This window comes from Lepidothrix coronata, unplaced genomic scaffold, assembly GCF_001604755.1.
Source record: "Lepidothrix coronata isolate B3197 unplaced genomic scaffold, Lepidothrix_coronata-1.0 Scaffold98, whole genome shotgun sequence".
Classification (NCBI taxonomy): Eukaryota; Metazoa; Chordata; class Aves; order Passeriformes; family Pipridae; genus Lepidothrix; species Lepidothrix coronata.
Genome location: NW_016690278.1, coordinates 1794011 through 1805579, shown reverse-complemented (window position 1 = coordinate 1805579; position 11569 = coordinate 1794011). Strand labels below are relative to the sequence as shown.

Here is an 11569-nt window from a genome sequence, read left to right as displayed (position 1 = left end):
CCTCCCCTCCCTTCCCCTCCTCTCCTCTCCCCTCCCCTCCCCCTGCCTTTCTCTTTCCTCCCCTTCCTCTCCCTCTCCTTCTCCCTTTCCCTCTCCTTTTAAGAGAACATTTTTCTCCAACAAAGACAAAAATAAAATATACAGGTTCCTGTAGTGCCTCAGCATTGACTACAAGCTATTCAAGCACAGTTAATTTCTTGTTATCTATAATAGAATAGGAAAAAAAGGCTTCTCATATAAACATGATACACGCATTTTTTAACCTCATATATGGATTTTCCTGGCTTGGCTTTGAGGGTTGACCTCTGCCTTGGTCTAAATCTTCATAGTAATAACTTTAAATCTCCAAGACTATTGTCAAGGCACTTTTCCCAAAGTCTTAGGGCCGTCTGAATCTCTTTTCCTGTGCTAGCAAAATGCTTGAGTTTCTGCTTCAGTGTAAGTCCTTAGCTGATATTTACCTGCTGAAGAAGGCGTGCAGTTGCTTTGCTGATCTCAGTGCATTATACAAAATGATAGCTGTGTTCCATCCTGTCTTGTTCAATGGCAGCAGAACATGCATCATCAGCGAGCAGCTGCCCCAGAGGACTCTGAAATGCCTGTGCTGAGCTTGATTAGGCTGGTATAGCATTAGAACCTAGTCATTCACTGCAAAACCCACCTTCCCACCAAAGTTTTCCAAGCCCAAAGCCTGTGATGTGCGCTTGTGCCTTGCACTGTACTCATGTATTTCACTGGGATGCTGTTGGTTCTCCATTTTTCTCTGAAAGTGGGGAGGTCACTAGCTGCAGTCAGTAAAGGCTCAAATACAGGGAAACTTTGCAGACCCTGTAGGAGTTAAGCACTCCATAAAATTGATAGCCATTTATCTTTGTTAACAGCGCTAAGGATGTTGCACAAACTTGTAGGAAATTTCCACCCAGGTCAAAGAACAGCACTCCTCCCGCCAGCTTGCGTTTTAATTGTAGCCCTCACAGGACATGAACTGTTACAAAATGACCGGGAGCTCCATCACGGCACAGCAGCAGCAGCACAGTCGATTCTTTTAACTCCGGCTCCCCCCTGCCCTCTTACTAAGTGAGGGTCCTATCTTCTATACAGAGAAAGAACTACCTCATACCTGTGATTCGGGAGAAAATATTTAAAATAAAATCTGGTAAAAAAGCAGAATGCCACTACAAAATTCTCAACAGCAGGTTTTGTGGGTTTGTGATTTCCCAAGCTAATTTCAAAACAGAAGGGGATAAAGGACATGGGCAAGGCAGTAGCTGACTCAATTTTTGATTTTTGAACTCTTACTAATAGCAGTATGCTTTCCAAGGATTTCGACCCCTACTTCAACATCAAAATAAAACACCCACGTTTTTGAAATTGCTCCATCCCTACTCTGAGGTATGTTCTTTTAAAACATAGAAAAATAGTGTTTTCTGCTTTGTTTTGCTAGATTCAGGGAATGAATCTGAACACTTTGGTTTCAACCAACTAAATAGAAACTGAACACTGTGGGATATATGAAGAAACATATTTTCACATAGGCTCAGCTGGGACTTTTGTTTTCATTTCTGTGCTTCTCCCATTATCTAGTGAAACTGAAAATGTTAAGAGAAACTCACTATCTATCTATGAAAGGCCAAATCCTTACTGGCAAAACTACCTGTTTGGGTGTTTCTCCTGTCCTGGGACCAATTGTTGTTGTTTGATATGACTGTAAGACCATGTCACTATGGTCAATACAGCCAAATGATGGAGGGTTGTTTTCCATTCCATCAAGAAGTGATTTATCTCTGAGCTGTTTGTGTTTATTTTTCTGGAGATTTGCTAAAGCATAACCCAGGAAAACTGGTACATGTTCTTATTCAAGGAATTCTTGTGATGAAGTGCTTCCTCCACTTTAAAGTGCCATCTACTTCATGTCTTAGCAGATCCCCAAGCCGCTGGACCTATCCTTCTCATATCAATATCCTGCCCTGTTCCAATAGGGATTCATTGGTATCCCATGCAGATAGTTGAAATTATTTTCATGATGACAAGAGTGGGGCAATAGTAATCTTCTCACAAGTCAGTGTTCTTTCATGAAAGTTTAATCAACTTGCCAAAGCAGCTCTCTTACACTCACAGGCAACTATGAAAAGCACCTGTATGCAGCACCTGTAGTATGAGATATCAATACAGTGCTGCTCACATCAGAACAAAGACAATAACTGCACTTTCTGGATCCACTTACTCGTACTTGTGGCAAAGGGTACCGCCAATCCCAGGGACAGCATTGCTTTCAGTCCTGGTCAGAGCTGAGATGGGCACACAGTACCCATCCCTTGCATTGTGTCTGGCTCCAGTGGGCTGAGAATGTGCCATTTTGGATAACATGCAGGTGATATAACCCCAAAGGCCAGGTTCACTAGATCTCCCCAGATGATTTAGATATCTACTTTACTGAACTGACACCCAAGGAAGACATCACAGAAGTCAGCTGCTGACTCTTGCTGTATAGAAAACAGTGTCTCTCCTTGGGCTGTAATTCCCAGTCCCACACACAGATCCGCCTTCCACCCACTGCTTGTACGTTGTCTTCCTGTCCACTTTTTCTCTGACATCATGAGTCTCTCCAAGATATCTGGCACCTCTAGAAAGGGCAGGATTGTTTTACCCTTGCTGGTGGTGGGAGAGAGGAAGTGGTGGGAGGTCTGGCATAGTACAGCAAGTCCATTGTCTCTGTTTCATTGTGCTTTAGGATTTCTGAAGGGCACCCAAAAGGAGATTTCCCTTCCTAATGCATAGTCCTTTCAATCTAGGAAGCAAAATGGCTTATTACACCCTCATGTTGGAGGGTTTCACACCTGGGGGAGGAGCTTCACTGATTTAATACGAGACTGAGAAAAAGTACTACAAGAGAACCATGTTCCTTCTTTACATCTTGCTGAGAAAAATTAATATTAAAGCACTGTACTCATGTGATGGAAAATTGGATTGTATGCTGGGTCTCTGCTAGTTTACTTTGGTACATAAAATCAAGTATATCAAAATAAATTTATGAAGCAATACAGATCTCCCAACTACTGTCTGTCTTGTGAAAATGGAGCTAACTATGTGTCCCTTCTAATAGTTTTTTTGCCAGAGTTTCAGAATAAAGATTGAAAAATGCTTTGGATTTAAACCTTATTTGAACCCAATTTTTGGCTGAGGCCTGCCACTTGTAATAGTGCAAAGAAATGAGTCACTGATGTCAGTCTCAAAATCTCCTTAATCCAGTAAAAGTCTGTGCAGAAAATAAAGAGCTGGTCCTATGCTCCTCACCCTTGCCTCCCTTTCCCCAGCTGCTTGTTAGCGTCTTATACCAAATCCTGTACCTGTGCACGTATGACCAGACAGATCAGGGAGCTAACGTGCCTTAAAAGTTAGAACTTACAGTCTCACAGAATTACTTTTCAGGGTTGTTTTTCTGTCACATGATTTCCCTTGTCCCTCGTTGCCGTCACAAGGAAAAGAATGAATACAAGAGCAGAAGGGCGAGATACAACCTCTTTAGGAAACAGATTGCTGGGTAACAGTCACAATTTTCACAGCTAGAACAATTTCACATTCCTTCATGCTAAAGAACGTAAATAACTCCTGATATAGAAAATCCATTTGCTTGGTTGAGTGCTTTACACACAAGCCACACAAGCGTGAATTGTGGTTATGGTTTTAGACCCCCCGTTCCTTTTGAGCAATGGGAGTGGGTGCTTTTTGGTGTAGTGAGTGCAATCCTTGTGTTACCCAAAGCTGTATCTCTGTCTTCCCAAACTCATATCATTTTTTCAGCATGTGCTTGGAAAAGAAAGTAGCATTGTCATACTCCCAAACAAGCATGGTAATCGGCCCCACTGTTCCAAAGTAGAAGCAAAGTGGAAGATTCTACTGTTTGACAAAGATTATCTTCTGTTTCCTGTTTCAGGGAAGAAAATGAGCAAAAGTAAAGGTCATCTGTGTTTATATTAACTATACAACAGTTCCACTATGTTTCGTAACAAACTTGGGTCATTATTTATCCACTTGTCCTTTATATCATTGCTTTGAACTCTCTGGGTTTGCTTATCATGATATTTCTAAAACCTGTAAACAGTAAGGGAAAAGTATTTCTAGTTTTCTAAATAGAGCATTAGGTCATTTTATTATCAGAGAAATATAACGCTGCCCATCTGTTGTTGTTTCACATGTGGAACAGCAGGCAGCCTCCTCCTAAACGTTAATTATTTCAAGGAAGTCACTGCAACAACTTTGCCATATGGGCCTGGTTTCGTTTCTGTTCTTTGTGATAGCCTTCCCCACAGCCATCCATGAAGTACGGATAGTTCTGCACTGAGAAAACAAACCCATCCACGCAAACCCCCAGCTAACAACCCACTCTTGATACAATTTGCTGCAAATACTTTAGATTTTGTAATCGGGGCAAAGGTAGAGTTTCATTTTCACTAAGGACTTCAATACATCTCTTGGTTTGAAATCGAGTTTGTATCTTCCTCGAAACCTTTGGAAAAGGTGAGATTCTCCACTTTCTAGCCCTGGGGTATCATTACCTGTTAGATCAATGTATTGCTTCCTGCAGCAAGACATGTCTCTTGTTACTCTCTTATAACATAAAATACAAAAGGGCAATAATGAGGACAACTGGAATAATAGTTAACCAGATCCCAAAATCCTAGGTCCCTTTGTGGTTCACTGAAAGCATGTTCTTCCAGGTCAGAATGTGAAGAAAATGTTGAGGTAAACAGGTTCAGTCGCAAAGTAAACAGAAAGCTGCTGTGGTTAGAAGGTCTTCCAGGCAGGCATTATATTTCTGCAAATTATCAGTGCGGTGCTTAGCAAAGTTTGCTAGTCCTCGCAAGTGTTACAGTAGTGCAGAAAAGGAAGACGCTTTTTCATACAGATAAATACAGCTAAGGAGTTATCAAGTGCCTTAGTCCCCTCTTGAGTTTAGGTAAAAGAACAAATTGCATGTGAACTTCCTGCAACCTCTCACCTTCTCGTATACTATTGTTCCCAGTTCCCAAAACCTCCCCTTTGCAGTACCAACTTATTCAGTTAAGTTAAAAGCTATAAGTTACCAACTTATACATTCTGCTCCCTGAGAATCTGTCATTTCCACCACATGAATAACATGCTGTACATCAAACACCAAACTGTGCAGCAGGATGTGGTGCTTGCATTTCTGTCTAAGCCTCAAAGAGATTGACATTGAAAATGTCAGTTGAGCAAAACTCAGTCATCAGTTTACTCTGAATGAAAGTGAAAATTGAGATACAGCTTGGGGGCACTGCTTGAGTCTGTGTGGGGTCTCTTTGCTTCTCAGGGTATCTCAGAGATCAGTATGCTCTGCAGCACATTGGGTCTAGCCTCGTCCATGGGGGTTTTTCTGAAAGACCAGTAGTTTCTCTTTCCTGGGAAGATTAAGCTGGGGTGTGGACTGCTTGCTTTGTTTTGGTTTGAGGAGGGATTTGCCAGGGAGTCCTCCTGGCAAAACTGACCTTCTTCTAGGGAATTGTGGTGTTTAGGAAGTCCCAAGCATCTTTTAGGTGTCTTCTAAGAAATTTATCAGCTGAAAGTTGTATGCATGGGAGATAAAGACTGAAAAGATTTGATGGGCCAGCAGCATTCCACAGACCAGATTATGAGAAAGTTTACAATGGACTGCTTATGTAGCTGTTATACAGATTTAACAAAGGAGAGTAAACCCATGTGGACCAGTTGGACTAGGGTAGATTTTCTTTAAGGACCAGCTGTATGGGAATACAAGGAATGGTTGAGGTTTATCTTGAAAAATCTGAGAGCTCTACTCAGCTGATGTACCCATATCAGGATATAGCTTTGTATATTTTCATGTAGTAGGGATAACTTTCTTTGTTGTTTTATACAAAAAAATTACATGCACGAGGAATATAATAAATGAGATATCAGGAAAATAACATGAGAAGGAGTTTAGAAGAAACACTCACTAGGAAACAATCCAAATCCCCTCATTAAGAAGAGGACAGAAATGGGAGGACGAGTGGCTTTGGAATTGCTCCACGGTGCGATAAGTGTCTCCTGGGAAATGCATGTGCCATCTTCCCCTTCTTGCAAAAGGAGGAGTGCGCTTCTAGCCTCAGAGAAGGCAGTGAGAAAGTGAGAATTCAGCCCTATCCAAGCACGAGCTTGTTCCTCAGACAGATTAGTCTGTGGTAGCTCACTGCTCACATTTACCATGAGGAAAATCCAGGCTAGGTGCTGGTTTGCTCCAGATGGATCCCTCCATGACACCACTTACATACATGCTTTCAGAACCCTGCCCTAGTCACTGAGAATTTTATGACCAGGAGCTTTACTGAGAAAACTATTGTCTTCTTTGAGGTCTTACTGCAGGTAACTGTTATGCCTCTGTGAGTTTAAAGACTACTCGGTATGAAGACTACCTGAGTTGTTTTAATGCCCTGGAGAAGAAGCATCCTATCTTTTTTTCAATTTATGTAATTCCCAACAACCCATAACTGTCTGCATGGGCTTGGACCACTTTTACTACTTTAAAAGTATCCCAAATTGATGTGCAAATTAATTACAAGTGTAGATTAAATTTTTTTGTTTGTCTTTGTTTTCCCATGTGTGTATGTGCATGTGATTGTGACTTCACATGGATGAGGGTGCAGGTGAGATGACTTCTAAGCATGTTGGTACCGTTAAATATATTCCATCCTTGATTATGATCCCCCCATAAGCACTGGCCATCTATGTGATATAGCAGCAGGGATGACCAAAAAACGCGCGCTGTACTCAGATAGTGCTTTACCTTAAACAAGATGCTGTTGCAAACACGGTTAATCTCTGTTGCTTCTTTTCCTCTCCCTGTCTCAGGTTTGTGCACCTTTCATCCAAACAGCTTTTTACACGCTGAGAAAACCCCTTTGCCTAAATCTTGATTCCACCTTATTGACGTGTCAGGAGTGTAGACTGTGCTTGTTCCCATACTCACCATACATTACATAACTTAATAATGGAAGTTTAACCCCTAGAACTTTGCTGAGTCTCTTAAATATGATGTTTTCTTTTACTTATGGGCCTGGTAACTGTTGTTGAATGAATCACTCTCTCCTTCGGCCCCCATTACACAGCTCGCTATCAGCACCAACCTATTCCCAAAGATGGGAGCACTGCTAAAGGCAAGGCAAAGGTTTTCCAGCACTTTTTTCTCATCTTTTAAAGGGACTTTATGAAACACATAGTAAGTATTTAATAAAAATATATATAAAAATTAATAGAGAAGCAATAAAGTAAATTGGAGTAATGATGACTAGGTAAGCAAAGAGACTATAAAAGAGGGGGAAGTAGAATGAAAGTCACCTGTTTTCTATCAGAAATACAGTTTAGAGCTCAAAATCCATTCCCACAAAGACAAAAATACATGTGTGACACGTGAGGAAATGAACTCTCCAGGATGTGCCTTGGGAGTGCTCTAGGACACAGGCATTTTGGAAAAAGGTGATAATGTCCTTAAAAGGGCAGTGATGAGATTGTGGAACTCCTGTGTGTGGGTTCTGGAAAAAAAAGATATATTCGAAAAACTCCAAAAAAACAAAAGCAACTGGAAAATACGATCAAGTAGGTTAATTGTAGACACTTGGAAAATGGAAAGACATTCCCTTTTTTTTTTCTTTATTTTTAAATAGGAGCTTTTGTAATCTGGCTTCTGTTGAAGGCACAAGGAAATATGCCTTGATTTCAGTGTCTATTGTGTGGAGTCTTCACAGTTACAGCCTGAAAACCTTAAATAAAGAAAATCATCAAAGAGTAAAGCCCAAATATTCCACCATGCTGCTTATTGGTCATTAGGTAGTGGCCCTTTTTCATGGATGGGTCCATACTGCTGTTTCTATTCCTACCCATCAAATAGGAGCTTAGGAAATACTTGTGTATCTAACAGACAGAGGTATCAGCTAGTAAACTTCAGTTGCAACTTCTGATTATAGTAATCGAAATCATATAAATGATGGGGAAATTGTAAAAAGATAGCTCTGGAGCCCATTACCAACTCCAGGGGACCCAGGATAGACAGCTCTTTTTACTGATGACATATATGCAAGGCTTGGTGTCATCTTAACTGAGATTATAATATTTGTCTTACTGGAAGTACAGCCAGATCTCTATCAGACTACATACCTGACCAAATTCCCTTTGAAATCCATCTTTCTTACTCCAGTTACACTCATCATCTGGCAGTAACAACTCTGTGAATATGGTGCTGAATGGTAGATTTTCAGAGATAGTTCTTTATCCAAATCAACTGCAGGAATAATTTGTCTCATGTTCTATTTCAAAGAAACAGAGGAAACTCTTGAAGGCTATGACCTTGCTGAGTAATATCTCCAGACTGTTGGTCACTAGGGTCCCATCTTTTTCCAAGGCTGTTGAAAAACTAGATGAAAATAGAGTGTTTAAATTAAAATTAGAAACTTGTGTGCCTCTTCTCTGCATTTGGAACTTTAATTTTTTTTTTTTTTTTGCTGCTTCTCTCAGTGACTTTTATTATCTTTATTGCAGGATTGCCCTACTGCTGATAACAGTGGCAGTTTTGTCTAAAGCCTTGATGTGGTTATCTGTTGTCCTTGCTATTTGGTGAATCTTAATGATAACCTAAACTGACTCTTGTCTTATGCTCCATCTGTATTTGATGTTTAGTGCTGAAAAGCATGATTTGTAAAGTTAGAGACCTGAAATCCTACTTAAGGAGGAAAGTGGAATCTTACACAGTTTTCTTTGCTTGGTATAGCATCGTTCTGTGTTCTCCAGAGTCTCACAGCCCATTATGCCTTTTGGCATGCATCTTGATGTGAGCTGTTCTGATGTATAATGGACTTCAGCTTAGTCCCAGAAGCACACAGTAAACAGCAACAGGGAGAAGGCTCTAGAAAGCACTGCAGTGCTGTCTCTGAAATTTGCCATGCAGCATCTCACCTGCTTTACCTGTCCAGAAAGAGCTATCACCCATAAAGCATTTGGCTCTTTCACTATGTCTTTTCTGGGCTTTAGTGGTTCTTAAGAGACCCGGTAAAGAATGGCAAAATACTGAAAAAGCCAGGAGAAATCTGCAACACTGAGCCTTGGGTTGGCTTTTTGAATCATGTTTGGAAACTGCAGTTTAGTCAGCAAAAGGTCTGAGTTGGTGCGCATACTGTATCCTTTTCTCTCTCTTCCTTGGTCTAAGCCAAGAATTAATCATGGCATAAGAGGTAAATGAGTGGGGGATTTCAGTGTAAACTGTGCTAGTGGATTGGTAAACATTTCTGGTATTGTTGCAAATAACCAACACAAGTGTAAGGAATGGAAGTTTAGCTTTAGGCCTGTATGTTTACCATTATGACTTTAAACTGTTTATAAGAAGAAGAGTACTTTAAATGTTCCTGAGGAGATGGGCAAAACCACACGGCTACTAAGGGTTTAACTGAGATAAAATGTTTGCCTTACAATTTGGAGAAACACGGTCACTTTGTAGGCGTGGTTTGTCATTTAAAACATTGCTGTTGACATTGTGTTGTGACATCAGCCTAAAACATTTATGGTAACTCCAGAAATTAGGTGTATTAGAAGCTGGGAGGCAACATCTGGATTCTTCCTTATCACTGTGTCCTCAAACTTAGCTAATTCAGAGTTTCCCATGTTAACTAACAGTGCAATTCCATCATCACCCTTCCCTTCCCCTGCCCCCTGCCCCCCCCATCTCCAGCCCCACTTCCCCCTCCTATTTTTATTTGACTTATTAAGATGTGGATTTAAATGTCTTTCAACAAAGCCGTAGGTCCAGGACACATGTCAGTAGGGGAAGGTGTCAGTTTTCATGGTGACCAGTAAAACACTGATTAGGTTTTCCCTAGCTAAGCCACTGACTAAAAGCTTGGTAGACCTGGGTGCTGTTCTCCTGGAGGTTGTGAACTGGACATCTCACCTCCCACATGTCAGCCAGGAGACCTGGTCTGGCAGCCGACCCCCATGTTGGGGAGCTTGGAGTCTGTAGTTCAAATTCTTCCTCAGTATGATGGGTTAAACCACCTATTACCACTATCAAGGAGTTCTCCAAAAGACTACCAACATGGTCTCAGTTGAGGTTATCTTCTATCCTGTTTTATCCTGTAGGTGAAACTAAAAATTAAGTGGAAGAGAGTATAGATCTCTAACCAGATCATAGAGTGCTGGCATGGAACAGCAAAGACCTTGGTTCCAGTGTTCCAAGGTATTTTTAAACATCCTGTGAGGTTTGGCTCCCTGACTTAGGATTTGTAAACACGTGGCATTGGCAAATAAGAAACCAACCTATTGCTGCCAAAACAGGTGGGGAAGGATGTCAGAAGGACAAAGTCCCTTACCTTGGTGAAAGGGATCTTCACAGTTCTGGCCAAATTCCACTCAGCAGGAGTTCACAGTATCCTGGTGTTACCTGAGGACAAGTTTTGATCTTGGGACCATACAGAGGAAAGGACAAATATCTAACTTGCAACAGGTGTGACCACGACAGCCAGAAGTTAGAAGCAATAAAAAACTCTTTTGCTACTTTGTAAAACTGAGTGCTCCAAGAGTGTGCTTCAGACTGACAGCAGAGTTGATCAGCAAGAGGTACACAAGGACAGACATAAGCAACACTGCCTTCCTCCCCTGAGAGCTCTTTCACTTCTTAACACCTTGGTCTGATAGCTTTTTATGTTAGGATGGTACCAAGAAGGCTGACCATGGTGAACCCTGTAGAGCACTGAGCTGCCAGCAAATAACATCTCCTTGAGAAATTCCTAATTTAAATAGAAAACAGCAAGTATGAATGACAAAATGAGCACCCTCATCCAGTGTCACTGGTTTTGCCCTATAACCTTGTCTTCTCCAGAATCAGATCTGATGCCTGTCTTTTTCTGTATGTGCCACAAGAGAGACCATATACTTTTGTGTGACTTTCACCCATTTGCAGGTGGGTGTAGCCTCTTTCAGGCTGCCCTGAAGTCAGCCCTTAACAGCTACTGGTTTGTTGTGCTCTCACTGTGTTTGTGACCTTAGTCTGCAGCCTTCACTGGGTTTGTCTTTCCTTTGTTCCTGTACCTCAAACACATTTTAGAGAGCTATTCCCAAACTTTTGACCAGCACCCAACCCATTAAACCTCCTCAGTATTACAAGTGCTCTGCTACTGAAGCAATATGCAGGAAAATATGCTCCATGTCATGGAGCAGCTCCTGTGGAATGAGGAAAATGCTGGTGAGCTGGAGGGTGAAGATGCCTTTAGTGCAAAGGGTTTGAGGTAGATGTGACCTCTGCCAAGTTCCTAAAGGAATTCCTCTCAGATTTAGAGATCGTGCCAATTGTAGGTCTTCTGGATAACCCAGAGCTTGCTGGGGAGCATCTTGGATGGAAAGTATGGTTTAGTCCTGTCATATGGATGTTTTTCTAGTCTTTCTAAACTATTTTCATGTAGAAGTAACCCTTCAAGGCCATGCTACTTGGGCCAGTATTTAGATTGATCAATCAGATTTTACATTTCAAGTCTCTATCTCCTGCCCAGACAAAGGCCTGTAGTAGTAATGGAGT

At 41.3% G+C, this 11569-nt stretch overlaps 1 protein-coding gene and 1 long non-coding RNA gene across 3 annotated transcripts in view; one reads left to right on the top strand and one right to left on the bottom strand.

Annotated features, from left to right (window-relative positions):
- LOC108501008 overlaps positions 1–10760 on the bottom strand; it is a 21110-nt gene extending 10350 nt beyond the window's left edge. Inside the window, exons 1-3 of the long non-coding RNA XR_001876111.1 lie at positions 10749–10760; positions 7818–7824; positions 1941–1945 (exon numbers count right to left, since the gene is read on the bottom strand). This is a non-coding gene — a long non-coding RNA (uncharacterized LOC108501008). The remainder of the gene's footprint in view (positions 1–1940; positions 1946–7817; positions 7825–10748) is intronic.
- Positions 1–11569, top strand: part of NRG1 (neuregulin 1) — a 453259-nt gene that overhangs the window by 227909 nt on the left and 213781 nt on the right. The window lies entirely within an intron of this gene.